At 36.7% G+C, this 15,205-nt stretch overlaps 1 protein-coding gene across 32 annotated transcripts in view; it reads right to left on the bottom strand.

Annotated features, from left to right (window-relative positions):
* Nucleotides 1-15,205, bottom strand: part of TENM3 (teneurin transmembrane protein 3) — a 1,290,895-nt gene that overhangs the window by 274,656 nt on the left and 1,001,034 nt on the right. The window lies entirely within an intron of this gene.

Raw genomic sequence — 15,205 nt, 5'->3', positions numbered from 1 at the left:
TCATGAATTCATAGATTCCATTCAGACAAATCCTTCCTGAGCTAATTTTGCCAAATAAAATTGACATTAAGACATGGAGAACTTATGCACTTGTGAAGTACTTCTGGATGTGAAAACAAAGAAATCACTGATTTTTTTTTTTTTTTGAAGCAACAGAAAACAATATAGCAATGGCAACAAGGAAGAAAATCCCAAACCAGCTGACATAAATCTAATGACAAATAAATCATTACTCTATTTTTGGTGGTAGGGATGGAGCATATAAAGATCACAGTTCATTGCATACTCACAAAAAAGACAAAAATTACTTTAAAAAAAAAAAGGGTGGTGTGTGTGGGATCCTCTAACAATATCTGCTGAAGAAGAGAGAATTGACAGAGAACTCATGCAGGGACATGAATCTCACCTATACTGATCCTTTAAATCAAACAGAATAGATTCATCTGCTTCAGTACATTTGGAAAGCATTAGTTAAGCATATGAAACAAAACCATCTATCAGAGGTACTGTGCTGATATAGACAAGATCTCAGGGACCTAGAAAACAGTACAACTCAGGATGCTGTGACACAATGAGATGGTATTCAAAGAGGGGAAAAAGCAATGCAAAAAACTGCAAGTGGTTTCAAACACACTTTACTGACATCTTAAACCTTAAAACCAAAAAAAACACAGACTACACTTACACCAATATGTTCCTCAAAAGATAGAATAAAGGAGATGGAGAAAACAGACAGAGCTGCTTTTATTTTCAAGGCAGTTTCACTACTGCTTTAATAACACTATTGCTTAAGTCAATCAAGAAATGCACAAGATCTATTTGTGTATTTATTTATAACAATATCTGAAAACAGATAGATGTATTTTCTTAATATAGTCTATTTTCTCAATATACCTTTTCCAGCCTCAAAAATGACAAGTAAAGAGCAGTTTATGCTTTCAATAGGCAAGATTATTTGTTATAGAATTGGTTTTTTCCACGTTACTGACAATTTTTGAGATATACTTTCTGCTCCAGAAGCTGGATACCAAGTACATATTGTGTGCTTTGTTTGTAGCAGCATCACTTAAGTAATGTTGGAAAAAATTGCATTCACTTAACTACTGAACTTTACATTTTGAGTTCTTAACTGGGGTTTTGTCATGTCCCTTTACACACAGTAGACCTAAATTGAAAAGCATTGGCCCTGAGGAGCTCAGCTATTCCCCCGACCTGCATCTCACTCCTAGTTTGATCTTGTCTGGTCTGTGTTATATATCATGGTATTCTCACCCTATGGGCCAAAAGAGACTCATTATCCACCTGAAAAGCAAAAAACTCAGCACACATCTAAATCTCAAAGTGATATTTGCATGTCCTTGTTATTTCAACAGGAGCTATGCAAATGCATTTCAAGGATATAATTATAGTTTGAGAATTTCCAGAAACTCCCAGCAGATTTGACACAGCCCACATTCATGGAACTGAACCAGGCTGGGAAAACAAGAGCCATTTTAAGCCTCTGACCACTTGCAAATTTTTCTTCCAATTTACATCTGCCTCAAAAACTATACTGTACACTTACAACCAAAGCAGTAATTCTCACTCAATGTGTTGTCATCATAAATGACCTCACTGTCCAATTTTCAGTCCAATTATTGTCTACCTACTAGCTACCAAAACCATCCTGCTGCTGAGGAGCTGTAGCAATGTATCTCAAAACCTTGCAGTAATTTTTACTGATTTTTTTTTTCTTATTAGTGATAAGTGGATAGATCTCAACTGAAATAGATCACTCCCCATTTTTCAATGACCACTTTTCATCTAAGAACCAGATACTAAAATCTTCACACATATCTTCAGATGTGCCTTCCACCTGTCCATGTGCTACTTGACAAGCAATTCTTAACTCCTTAGCTGAAAAAGACAATACTTTTAACCTCATAAATACTTGCTTTTCCTATAACAAGTACCAGGCCAAATTAGCAAATCAGTATTTACATTTCTGCTGTGCATCTGAAGAAGGGCCATACCATCACCTGCTTTGTAGAAATGCTGATGAATTGTGACACCTTAAAAAAAGAATTTATAAACACTTCAAAACTCACAGATAAAAGGTATGAAACAGAAAAAGTATGTTTGTCAATATGGAAATTTAGGAAGAGGGTTTATAAGCAATCTAAAAGATGAAACTCATGAAACATGCCAGCTCTTATACAAGGCAGATTACAGTAACATGACAAGGGGAGAGGAATGGCAATGCAAGGCCAAAGCAGAGAATCACACCATTTCCAGGACTGTTCACTTGCTGTAAGACTGTTACAGGATCCTGTCCATCAAAAGTAGGCATCAGCCAAGGCATTACAGCACCATAAGATGTTCCAGCACTATTTTCCTGTACAGGGGATACAAAAGCAATGGCAGAGGAACCTTTCTGAGGTAATCAGTCTCCCACTGAAATCATGAGTCCTGACAGGTTTGATAAAAGCAGAGTCCTAGTGCTCATGCCAAAAGAGACCAGGGGGAAATGAAGGCATTTCCTCACTTTGAACTTTTTGTAAGCTTTCCAGGAGGCATGTGAATGCTAGAGAGTTATTATAATGTCTTTTCAGGGCAAATTTTCTTTGCATAATAATCTGAAAGAATCAAAGCATACAGATTCTTTATGCTGGAAGAAGAGCTCAGGCACAATTACAATATGGTACATAGAATTTCAGGTGCATGTTTTACAATTATAGTGATTATACTGAATAACAAAGTGCAAGTAATTCTTAATGGATGACAAGGAGATTAATTGTGGCCTCTGTACCTAATTCTGACCTTCAAAATTAGCTTGGACACATTTTTAAGGATATTACAGCTATGATCCAGCTACTGAGTCTATGTCTTATGTAAATTAATCTTCTATACACAACTAACAACTATACCATCATATAATATTGCTGATTAATTGCATGTGAAGTTATTATTCCAATTCTTCATTAGAAAAAGAATTGTCAGCTTTCTCATTTTACAAACATGCCTGAGTTTCTTCCTTTTCTCAAGGACTGTGCATACTTAAAACTTCTCTTACCTGAGTTTTCAATTCATTCACATCTTCAAGCACAAGTATCAGCCCCCATTTTGCCAATGGTCCAAACCACCTGGGCAGCATTTCTAATTAGTTCTCTCCCTCCCTTTGTTTATGCCCTCTTTTTTCAGCACTCATCTCTCTGCTCCTGCCCCAGTATAGTATTTCTGAATGGTGGTTGGCTTGAAAAAGCACTGGAAAGAGATTCTATTGGGGTATATTGGTGTAGCATAGCACAGGTAGCAATTCCTACTCTAGCACTTTCTCTGTCTTCACATTTCTTTGTGTTTCCTCCTACAAGAAAGGAAGTGGGAGGAAAGTTACTGATGCTCATTTGTTAGGTTGTAAATGCACAGAGCAACATTTGCATATTTGCCAATAGAATCCTGTAAAAAAAAAGATTTGCTGGTCTGGGATTATTTTTTTCTCATGTTAACATAGAAGTTTGGGCTGGAATCTAAAATACAGCACTTAGATGCCAAGCAACCTGGCAAATTCTCAAACCAGCAGGTGTTGGAGAAAATAAATAAATTATCAAAACAATTCTCAACAGTCCAGCTTGCAAAAGTGTTAAAAATAACAGATATGCATTGTTATTAAACACTATTTTAAGAGCAGCTAACAAAGACAGGTGAAATATGCTAGACATTTTACTTCTGTCAGCTTTCAAAATACGACTTTTTTTTGCACATTGTTTATAGAAATCTGTAGGGATAAGATTCACAGGAATGAACAAGACAGGGAGAAGGATTATCCATTCTTAATAAAACACTAACCTGGTCTGAAAACCTCTGGGAGAAAGATTTCACAGTCTTCCCAAGACATCTCAAACAGTGCTTAGCTACCCTAATGCCCAAGCAACATCTCTCTTGCAACAATTAACACATTATTTCTTGACCTGCTGCCAGAAGGACCCACGCTGCTGTCCCCTGCTCCTCACCATTAGCCCTGTAGGTTTCAGGAAAAGGACCAGATCAATTTCCTTTCTTTAGAGAAAAGTCCAGCAGTTAGGCCATTGTTTCTTCAGAGGAAACACTCTGCACTTTTGATTTAAGCTTATTCTGTTACTTTTCCAGTGTCTTGGGTCCAAAACTTTATTGGTTTGTGAATCCCAGTGGCACTATAGGTGAGGCCTTACAAGTGCTGAGAGATGCAGAGGGAATTGCTTTATGATTATTTCATATGACACTCAGGCTTGCATCCCAACAGATTTCTTTTTTTCTTTCCCTTCAAAAAATTATTACTGTGTGGATTCCCATCTATGAACAATCCCTTGCAGTACTTAGCCTCTTTTCTACAGAGCATCTGCCAGTCAAGTGGTTCTCTCATCCTGAAGGTATGACTTAATTATTGCTACTTCAAAATTGAATTGCAGTTTATTAACTGCAGTTTCATGCTCACAAGCCCAGTATATGAAGACTGTAGTGCTAATCCCTTCCAGCCAAGCGTTTGTGGCTCCTCCTAGCCTGGCACTGCTAGCAAAAGTTAATAAAACTACTCCAAACATTCAAAGAGCTCCATGAAAATATTGACCAGGAGTGGAACCCACATCTCCACAAAACTTCAACCCCTGGTTGTTTAGCTGGTAGCTGTTCACCTTTCCTCTGCATATAGAGCAGTCTGTAATTTTGTTGTTCCTAAAAAAATTTTGCTGTTAGTTTTTGTTTGTGGTATAACACAACATGCAATGGAAGTGAAAGGCAATGTGTATTCTAAAATTCCCAAATTCATCACTCCATTTGTTAAGACACAAAACAAAACACTCACTCATGTTACATAAAAGGCTGCTCTCCCTAGTGCATCTGAAAATCCTCACCATTCAATCATTTAGGCTGCAAAAGGCCTTTCAGATCATAAGAGTCCAATCACAATGCTGTGGCTGCTTCTGCTTTCACTAAGTGGAATACTTACATTGATTGAAACCTTATATGAACACGAATTTGTGAGAAGTTTGGTTTGCCTCCAAGGCTGGAATTTCAAAAAAGTTCATGATGTTAATAAAGGTGCAAATGATAATGGCACACAAAACAAAATCAGTAAATAGGCAAGGGCTGGAACATTCTTCCATGTAACGGAAGCAGGTAACTTCTGTTTTCACTGTTTGGTGACATTAATGCAGTAATACTGAGTAACTGCTGACAATTAGCCAGAAGATGGAGCAGAGGTCTTGTAAGAAAATCACTCCCTGATGGCAAAATATTGAAAATTCAATTACACTCTGTTTATTACAGGCCTACATTAGGAACTGCATTCATAATAAAGACCTTGATAATATACAAATTAATCACAGCACAGGGGAATACTTTGCTAACTTTTTTACTCCTAGATGCATTCTTCAATATTGAGTTTTTAATATACCCAGACACATCAAAATGCTTTCTATAAAGTTTTTCAATTACAATTCCTTAAATACAGTAGTATGATGTGTGAATAATGTTCTAAAAGACTAGATAATTCTATTACAGATCTTTGAATAAAACAAGGCGTAGATACTAATTTTTAAATCTCTTTCAGGAACTCTGCAGATCTTAGAATTCATATTTGAGTTTCTATGAAGTATGCTATCATGCAAATATCATGGAAGTCATATAGGCTACAGAACTGAATCGTTTCTGCATATATTCACATTTACATAAGTGAATACTTTCTTTACACCTGAAAAAGCCAGCAACTTCAAGGCAAGCATATCTAATTTCTGCAGACTAGTTTGAAGTGATTGAATAATCTACTTCCTACTATACCAGTTCTAGCAATTACACAAAATGCTCCCAAGAAGAGTAAGTAGTTATAAATTCATGCTATGACAATGTGTATTGGCTACTGCTGAATAATTTAGTTTCTGAATGAATTTAGTCAGCAGTTTGTTTAGACTTTTAATAGTCTATTGCCCACTTTAAAGACTTCTAGCTGGAAGTTCTTCAGCACAAAGGTTTTAAACTGATGTATTTCAAATCTTTCTATATGCTTACTGATTTTAATTGCATTTTTCCAGGGAAAGCAGTAAGGCCTAAAGTGGAATAAAAAAAGTCCATTCTCTTCACATTTAATTTAGCCATATATGTTACTTAGAAAATGCAAACTCCAGGAAAAAAAGTAGTAAGCACAATATTCCACAGGTTAGCTGTCTCCAATTTTGTTTGAGAGAGATTCCTCTGGAAACTTGGTGTCAGAGTTTTGCCATCAGATACTGCAGATGTGAAACTAGCTCCTGCCTGGCTAGGTTCTGTGTTACAGAAACTCTATTTGGATCCAAACATTCCAAATCTCACTTGTAAAATCCATCCAGTTTCGGGAAGAAGTCTCATGATTGCTGAAAAGGAATTCCCTGAATGCGCAAGGCACGGTAACTCACGGGGTGCTGCGCAAGCCACTGACATTCAAGGTACGCCCAAAAGACTGGATCAGACAGGACCTTGGTTCTGAAGAATATGCCCTAAATATAACACACAGTTGTACAAGAGGTAACTGATGATACCTCTGGTATTTTAAATTTTCTGAAACCAGAACACTGCAGCCTTGTCCAACTAAGCTTGGATACTTCTATGACAATTAAGAAAACAAAACAAATCAGAAAGAAGAAATTATTAATCTGATGCTCTCTTCTGTGGCCAGTGAGTCTCACACTGCCCACACAAACCCCTTCATCAGCCACACCTAAGTCATCAATTAACTACTGTGAATATGCAGAACCCACGGAAATAGAGTTTCTATGATAAGATCTCCTTTGAGGCAGACTCCTTCCTAGCAAAGATGAGATGAATCAACGTCACATCCTTTTAGCTTAAAAGTGTCTTGTTTTTCGAGACTTCTTCTCTGAAGTAAGGCATAAAAATGAGATGCAGAGCACTCTGTGGGATAGTGTGACTAAGTACAAAACCTGAAAGAAAGACTAGGTAACTTGTGGTCATCCCATCTTCACTCCCTTTGTATCTGCAAGTTTCTCAGCCCTGCCTAGTGCATTTGATGTGAAGTTACAACCAGGGAAAAAACCAAAAGCATCCAGCCACCAAGCTACATCTTGCTGCATTAAATCATTCTGATCCATAATATCAGTCTGCTCAGGTGGCACCTGGAAGGGCAGTACACAAACTCAAGCCAAATCTGTAGATGTTAGGAGTGAAGTCTTGAAAGCTGCAATACATATGCATGCATGATTTCACATCTCCAGCTATCCATATTCACAGGCCTGCACATTTTTTTTCCTCTCCCAGTCTGCTGATTGGTGATGGCTCCAACCAAGTTCTATAATCTAGAATAGTATGAGTTGATATGTTACAGCTTTCATGAGATCCTTGGTTGATGCAGCATGCCTTACATGAATTTTGGCAATGTCAGTCAATCTGCATAAGGATTCGGTCCCTCCTCAAGCACATTTCCACAGATTGTAATGCTTAGCTGTCTGGAAAATCCTTTTATTCCTGTGTTCCGTGTTACATGGCATGCAGTGAAATTGCAAATGGAATACTTGTTGCAGAAGTGAACCTTGCAAGTTAAAAAGCTGTGCACCAGAGGAGTCTGAAGAATGGAAGCACCAAAATGAGAAGGGCTAATAAGAAATGTATGGATTTATTGACTCTTTTCAAATGTAGACACCTGACAGGCTAAAGTCATCCCACATTTCAGAATGAGGAAATACTATCAACACAAGCACTTTCTCTTGAATTCTGCTGTGTCATCCTCCACAGCTGCAAAACAAATGAGGTCACTTCTGGTTACAGCCAGCTCTGAGGAGCTCCTGGGGAGGTACTGCAGAGAAAGCAGCACAGCAGATGTGTGTGGTGTCAGAGCAGAGAGCAGAGAAAGGCAATGCTCTGACCAGACAGGGCTGCTACCTGCACCTAGTTAAGCCTGGCTTTGCTCTCCACAGTTTCAACTACCAAACTTAGGGCAGATATTTCCTTCCTCTACAGCAGACCAACTCATCTGGGGTGGAGAATGGGCTGCAGCGATAGACAAATGTCCAGCACAAGTAATGGCAGCTGTTCTAGTGCCAGCAGCTGCTTCAGCTGTCCCAATACTACATGGCTCATAGAATGGAAGCCAAGTTGGACCTTCTGTCACTAGTGGAATTTAGAGGCTTTTCCTCTTCCTTAATCCACTACAGGAAAGGAGTCTATCTCCATCCAGTGTCCCTGCAAGTTTGGGTGTGCTTCTTCCTGATACCCACCTATGACTCCAAAAGTGCAAGCATCTGCCTCCATTTCCAAGAATCAGTGGCTGACTATAATGTGGCACATTCATTTTGTGCAAGAACAGAATCTGGCCTGTCTGCCTGATAACAAATCATTCCCATGCTTTTGGTGGAATGGGAGAAGAGTGGAGGAAAGGCCATTGCTTCATTTAGATGTGGTGAGACAGGTTCAGATAGTTCCAGGGAGTTGATTTCACCTCCTCTCCCTCACGCTTTGTCAATCCTATGGAAAAACATCAAACACACTGAACAAGGCAGTATGTGCAGCTCTCCAAAACAGGAGATGGAGACACTTTTGCCCATTTTCCAAAAAAAGAAAATTAATCTGTCACTCAATCAATAAAATTTGAAGCCTCAGGTTGAAGAGCCCTGAACAAGAGATAAGAGAAAATGTAAAAATGGTATTGTAGAGGAGTGTGAAAAATGTCAGAACTTGATCTAAGAGTACTGATATAATCAAAAATCAAAAGACTTAATCCATAAAGTACATAGCAATTTAGCCAAAGCCTGTACAAGAATCCCATCTCAGCTGTACTCTTCTGTAATGGGAGGTGCATGTAACTGAAGAAGGGACAGCAACCTCTGCTTTTTTACTCTAGTACAAGTAGATAAAGAACAAATTTCCAGTAACAGCAATTAGCAATAGCAATACAATTTAAGAACATATGAAAATATTTGCATTTATTCAAAATGTGCACATACAAACATCTTAAAATGCTTATAATTTGTGCATCTCATCTGAAATTAGCAGAAATTGTCTATGTTTTTGCACCCACCTTGGTATTTTTAATTGTATAAAATTTAGAGAGATTATTTTCAGGATTCAGAAGCACTTTTAAATTTATACAAGGTAGGCCCTTTGTAAGGCTACTGCAAATGTATTTTGATTTTATATATATTTATGCACACACACACCTATATATATATATACCGAGAATATTCTCAACTGTTTCAAGTTCAAGAAGTTAAAAAGGCAGAGTTAGTAAATTTGATGAAAAATAAGCAGTATGATGCTCATTTATAAATAGGAAAACAAAACCAGAAAAATTAAGCAGTGTGCAAATGCAGATACAGCAAATTAGTGACCAAATCAAGATTTTATTGAAGTGTCTCTTACTTCAAAGCAAATACTTTGAAGGCTTCCCATATGTAAAGTTCAGAAGAAATTGATAAGCAGAATGAAAGACTGGAGCTGGAGTTTAGCTGAGCTAACAGTTGTGCTTTAGTAATTCCAAGTGATCAGCACACAGAGTCCAACGGGTCAAACTGGAACTCACAGCAGAACAGTCAGCACCGATTCAGGACTAAATTTAATGGACATAATGAGCCATTATCATCACATCCAGGAGCATGGTACATTTTCTTTGATTATTTCCACAGACTATCCAAAACTCAAGTCCACTTAGCTTGTGAAGTCTGATGAGAGCACAGCCTGAGGTAATACAGACACAAAAACAACTCATAAAAGATTAGGTCAGCTTGATTTAACAAGGAAAAACAAAGTAGAACCACACTGGAAAAAAAAGACTGTGGGTTTTTGGGAGGGGAAGGATTTGGCTTATTTTGTTGTTTTGGGTTTTTCTGGGTTTTGTTTGTTTGTTTGTTTCTTAAGGCAAAACAGCATAATCACACATTTGGATAAAAACATATTACACTGTCTGGCTTTTTTACAGGTTCTGGGAAGAACCACCATTGTTCCATAAAAGCAGAATTAGACAGCATGATAGAAAAACATTCAGAAAACATTTTTTTTTGTTTTTTTAATATGACCGAGAAATATTTATTTTTGTATTAACTGTTCTAAACATACTATTTCTAAATTTATATTTCTAAATGTACTAACTACTTTAAAATCAAAAAGAAAACTGGATTTTCAAATAATCAAAACTAAATGGTTACTTCAAATTCATATTATAAATTCTGGGGTAACCAGAATCAGTAGGGGACCCGTTCCCCATGAGAGATTGTCTCTTGTATTTACCAAGCATAGATACCTTTATCATTGAAAACAAAAGAGAAATCCCTCAGTTCAATTAACTCTCCAGCTTCAACAAAAGTACATTGCAATAGAATCTTTTTTAAAGGAATAATTTATCAGAATTCTCTTTAATGCTTTTTCATAACATTGAAATACCTCAGAAAAGAGGATGAAAAATTCAATTGTGTAGAGCTGATCAGAGGAACAAAAATCCATTCTGAATGAAGGTAAGCTGATTAACTTTTTTTATAAAAATCAATGCATTTGATACTGCAAAGAACAAAGAATTTGTAAGAAAACTAGAAATGAATTTCTTTTAAAAGTAAATTGCTAACTAAAAGCACACAGGCTCAGTTACCATATTTTCAATATTGTTATAGTAATTTAAATGTGTTCCCTAAGTCCCAGAAGTGCAAAGATGACTCTCTGGATAAAGAAAATGTTAATGTTTACAAAGTGGACACCAGTATTTTCTGGGTAAGTTCCATTAATAGTTTTTTATTATTTGCTATATTTGGGAAAAAGGTAAGAACTCTAACTTCTACTTTCAAAAATGGATCTGAGCAATTGTAACAACTGAAATCCATATACATGTCACAGAGCCATCTAAGCCACACTTTACAAATACTGCCTTGTATCATGGGGACTCCAACATTATTCCAGTTTAAGTAATATTGAAAAATAGCTAACTTCCAAGTTACTAGTCTTTATGAACTCCTAATTGCAGGCAGCAGACAAAATTTTTACCTAGCTGTGTTTTTTATGTCATGGGGATTGTTGCATAGGAATAAAAACAGGCATATGAACTCTCTCTTTACTGATTTCTACTCATAGCCTAATGGCACATTCTAATAAATTGCATTTTGGGATAAGACAGGAATACTCACAGGACACTGAAGAGCCTTCAGTCTCAAAAACTCTTACAAGCTGTATTCCAGAGGATTACTACCACTGTGTAAATAAAATCAAAGTCTGCTGATGAACTACCAGATCCTGAAACCTTTAAAACACATTTTCATGTGTATAGGAGCTGCCAGTAACCAGCATAACTATTTGATACCTTGGAGCTTTTCCTTTGAAACTAAAAATCTTGTGGTTACATTGTAGAAAACAAGTGAGAAAGAGTGGAGAGTTAGAACCACAAAAATGTGAACCCGTTTGTCCATCCATCCATTTCTTCTTTGCAACTTCTACACACCACAAGGCAGATAAAAATTCAACAAATGCCCTGGCTGAACAGCTCTAGGGCAGGGACCTCTGGTAAGATCCCCATCCTTTTGCAGCTGCAGAAGGAATCAATGAAAGACAGCTGAAGCACAACACAGCTAATCTAATGAGCAAATGTAAGCCTGCAACAATGGACTTTTACCCTCAGCCCACTTCTATATCAAGTTTTCCTGTGAATTTAGTCAACATTCTCTGTATTAATTTGATTTTTTCTGGGAAAGATTTTCAATAGTACTTCAGTGATTTAGAAGCACAAGTCCTATTACAACTCACGAGGATGTCAGCTCTCAATCTCCAGGGTGATTTAAAAAAAAAAAATCTCACTCTACCTGTAAAATGGAAAAACAATCATTGCTTTCTGCCCTCTAACTACACTGACACAAGGGCTAAAAGAATATTCAGCTCTGCCCCTGCGTGAACTCCTCACTTTTCCAAGACTCAAGAGGCTAATATAACCTTATCATGACTGCAGGTCAAAAGATTGAGTCTAATGGACCAATGGAAGGAATTAATTTCAGAGCTCAGGACCTTTAATTGAGAACAGATGGTGCCTAGTCCCTATAAATTTAAAGTCTGGGGCCTGTTAACAAAAGCATCTAATCTCATCTCAATTGCCATAAGCAGCCAGGATCCAGCAATATTGAGTTTACAAAACAATATAACAATCTCCTAGAACTCTACTGAAAGCAAACAAGCAGCAAAGACAGTTAATGAATAAGACGTCATATGTTCTCTGCAGCTAAAGTAGTTAAGGGAAGGAGCAGCAGAATTCTCCACTGAGTGCAGCTTTTAAGCAATTTTAAATAAATCTCCTTACAGAGCATAGAGCAAGCACGCAATGAAGAACTTAGCAGCTTGAACAACCCAGTTACATCTACATGGAAGGAGACTGGATACTATCTGTTTAACCAAGGCCATATTCTTTCCAAGTTATTTTGAGCCAGGTATCTTTTAAACCTTGAATATTCCAAAGAAATTCAAAGATTATAAAATACCTTGATAAATTAAATATCCATCTTCAACAGCAGGAAGAAAATCATTATGAAACCTTCTCAAAGAACTAAATTTTGCCTCAAAGTATCTTAGACTTCTCACTTTTGCTGTTTTTCTCCAAACTGCACAAGTGACCAACATAGTTCAGTGAAACTCACTGCAAAAAGAAACTCAAGTTTTGTAGAGAAACAAAACAACCTAAATTCTTTAGACTGTCTGCCACAGGTGCAGACTGAGACTCCATAGCATTAGTCATCAGCACTTATCCAAAGCAATTTATTTGTAACTTTAAAGTAGTTTATAGAAATATTACATTAATAAAACCCCAGTGACTGGGGGCAGGGAGGAAAATCAATCTCTCCAGCATATAGTAATTCAGTGGCAGATGTGAAATACCAGAATAACTTTCTCTTGCCCATGCTCATGACTGCACATGTATTCACTGTGAAAATGCTTCAAAGTTTCTAGGTCATTTGAAGAAGAAACAACGGGTCCTCAGCCCTGTATGTTTACTCTAAGAAGACTATGTGTATGACAAAAACCTGTGTAAGAAAAGGTGCTGTAAGGATGACTATGTATGCATGTATATGGCTATATACACACATTCATGAATCTATTTCACCACGAGGACAAAAAGCAACCATTAAACAGTCAACTAGAAAAATAGCCTGTGGTCTGTCTCTACTCTGTCATGGCCTGACAACCCAGAACCTGGGTTTCCCAGGTCAGCAGCTTCTTTTTCTATTGTGAATACTGCACTAGAGATGGAATTGCTCACATTTTGTCTCAGATGCACCTGAGAGTGCAGTAGACAAGGAGCCACAGTGCCCCAGGGAGGGATTGGCCAGCAGCAGTATGGATCTGGCACAGCAGCTGCACAGCATTGTCAAACTCTGAGAAAACTATTATCTGTTATGGATGTTATTACAGCAGTTAAGAGATAGACACACCTACAAAACATTTGCATATTGTAATTTAATCCATAATTAATTTACATTGTTCATTCTTCCTAACTGGATGCTATGGGTTCATATTTGTAAAATCTAAAAAAACCAACAAAACAAAGAACAAAAACCAAAGTAAGATAATGATAAGAACTTTGCAAATTTCCATTTACTATACAGGAACCTGGACTAAACCACAGTGGTATCAAAGGCCTTTCCACTGAAAGATTTCTAAGATGGAATGCAAAAAAACCCCAACAATTACTATTCCTGTTTTCAGTGAGCTAAAACCAGATTTCTTCTCTAGAACATACAGGTGAAAACAATAGATAGCTAAACACCTGACATAATTTAGGAAGAAAAAGGTATACTGAATGAGGGGGAAAGCGTGGAATAAAAATGAAACCCACAGCTTCTTAACAAGCATTTCTTTCCCAAGATTTGAGACTTCATCTTGTTCTTACCTTAAATCAAGAAAAAAAAAAGAAAAAGCTTAAGTTTTGCCAACAGATCAGGCAGCATATTATCGAGACCCAGAACAGTTTTGGCTTGAAACTTAATTTTTTACTGAATTCTCATCTGCATCAAAGAAAAAAACCTTTATCCAAAACCCATCAAAGTAAGTCTTTACATGGTTTTAATGGAGTTAAAGAACTATCTATTCCAAAAGTCTTTGCAGCTTTTTGTAAAAAAAAAAAAATTTGACAAATTTTCTCCAGCTGTTATTTGACCAGCATACAAATGCTGTTACCTATAATTATTATTGATACTCTTACAATTGCACAGCTTAAATTTACTTTAAAGTTGAAATCATTATTAGATTATTTCTCAATGTGACATAATTATACAAGGAAATGCAATTAAAATCTTATTTCAGATCAAAATTAAATTCAGTTTAAAAAATACCTTTAAAACAACTGAATATGAATAATCCTGCTTTTTATATAGGATCACTACTATTTAGACTTTATCTCTGCCATTTATTTTGTTTTAGCTGATGAATATATACATATCTGTTTGTGTATATACACCCCCATCCTGGTATTGACATACCTGTACAGGAAATTGGGGAAGCAGCAGCTGAGGAACTTGCTTACTAATGATAACCAAATAATCTCACAGCTTTGACAGATTTTTTTTCCCTTCTTTATATTTCAGTAATAATTACGTCAATAAGCCTGATTCAGCAAATTTGCTGCTCTCTAATTCATTAATTAAAACAATTTACTGCTGCTACTGTGATTTTTCAAGGACATCAAAACCACATTCCAAATCAAACCAGCAGATCATCAGTTTACAGATGTGCAAAGCATACATTACTCTTATGGCAACCTCACATATAAAGCCTTGCACATCCAGAAGAATACATAGGGTTTATAGGAAATGAAGAGCAATATTTTTATATCAAAATTAGAATGAGGAGGAAAAAAAGTCTAGGAAAAGTTAACCATTTCCAGTTAGAAGAGAAAAACAATATATAAATATTAGTATTATATTAAATTGCAGAGCAGCATTTTTATAGCCTTGATCTTATCAACATGCTTCCTGCTGACTAATTTTTGGGTTGAATAAGACACTTGACTCACAAAAACAAAACCCGAAAGGTTTTGTGAAGAATTTGTATTATGCTGACGACCTGCTTCATCATCAGGGACTGAGAGCAACTACAGCAGCATTTAAAAATTGTTTTGGAAAATACATTAGATGATCAAATATCCACAGGGTCCCCAGCAATCTATTTCCCTGAGTTACTTTAGGAATGTCATTGTCTGAGCTAACTTCTGCTTTTTGCTACGTGCACTGGTTGCTTCTGGTCTTTTTTG

This window comes from Passer domesticus, chromosome 4 (assembly GCF_036417665.1).
Source record: "Passer domesticus isolate bPasDom1 chromosome 4, bPasDom1.hap1, whole genome shotgun sequence".
NCBI lineage: Eukaryota > Metazoa > Chordata > Aves > Passeriformes > Passeridae > Passer > Passer domesticus.
Note: the sequence above shows the minus strand (reverse complement) of the source record. Positions and strands in the feature narration are given on the sequence as shown.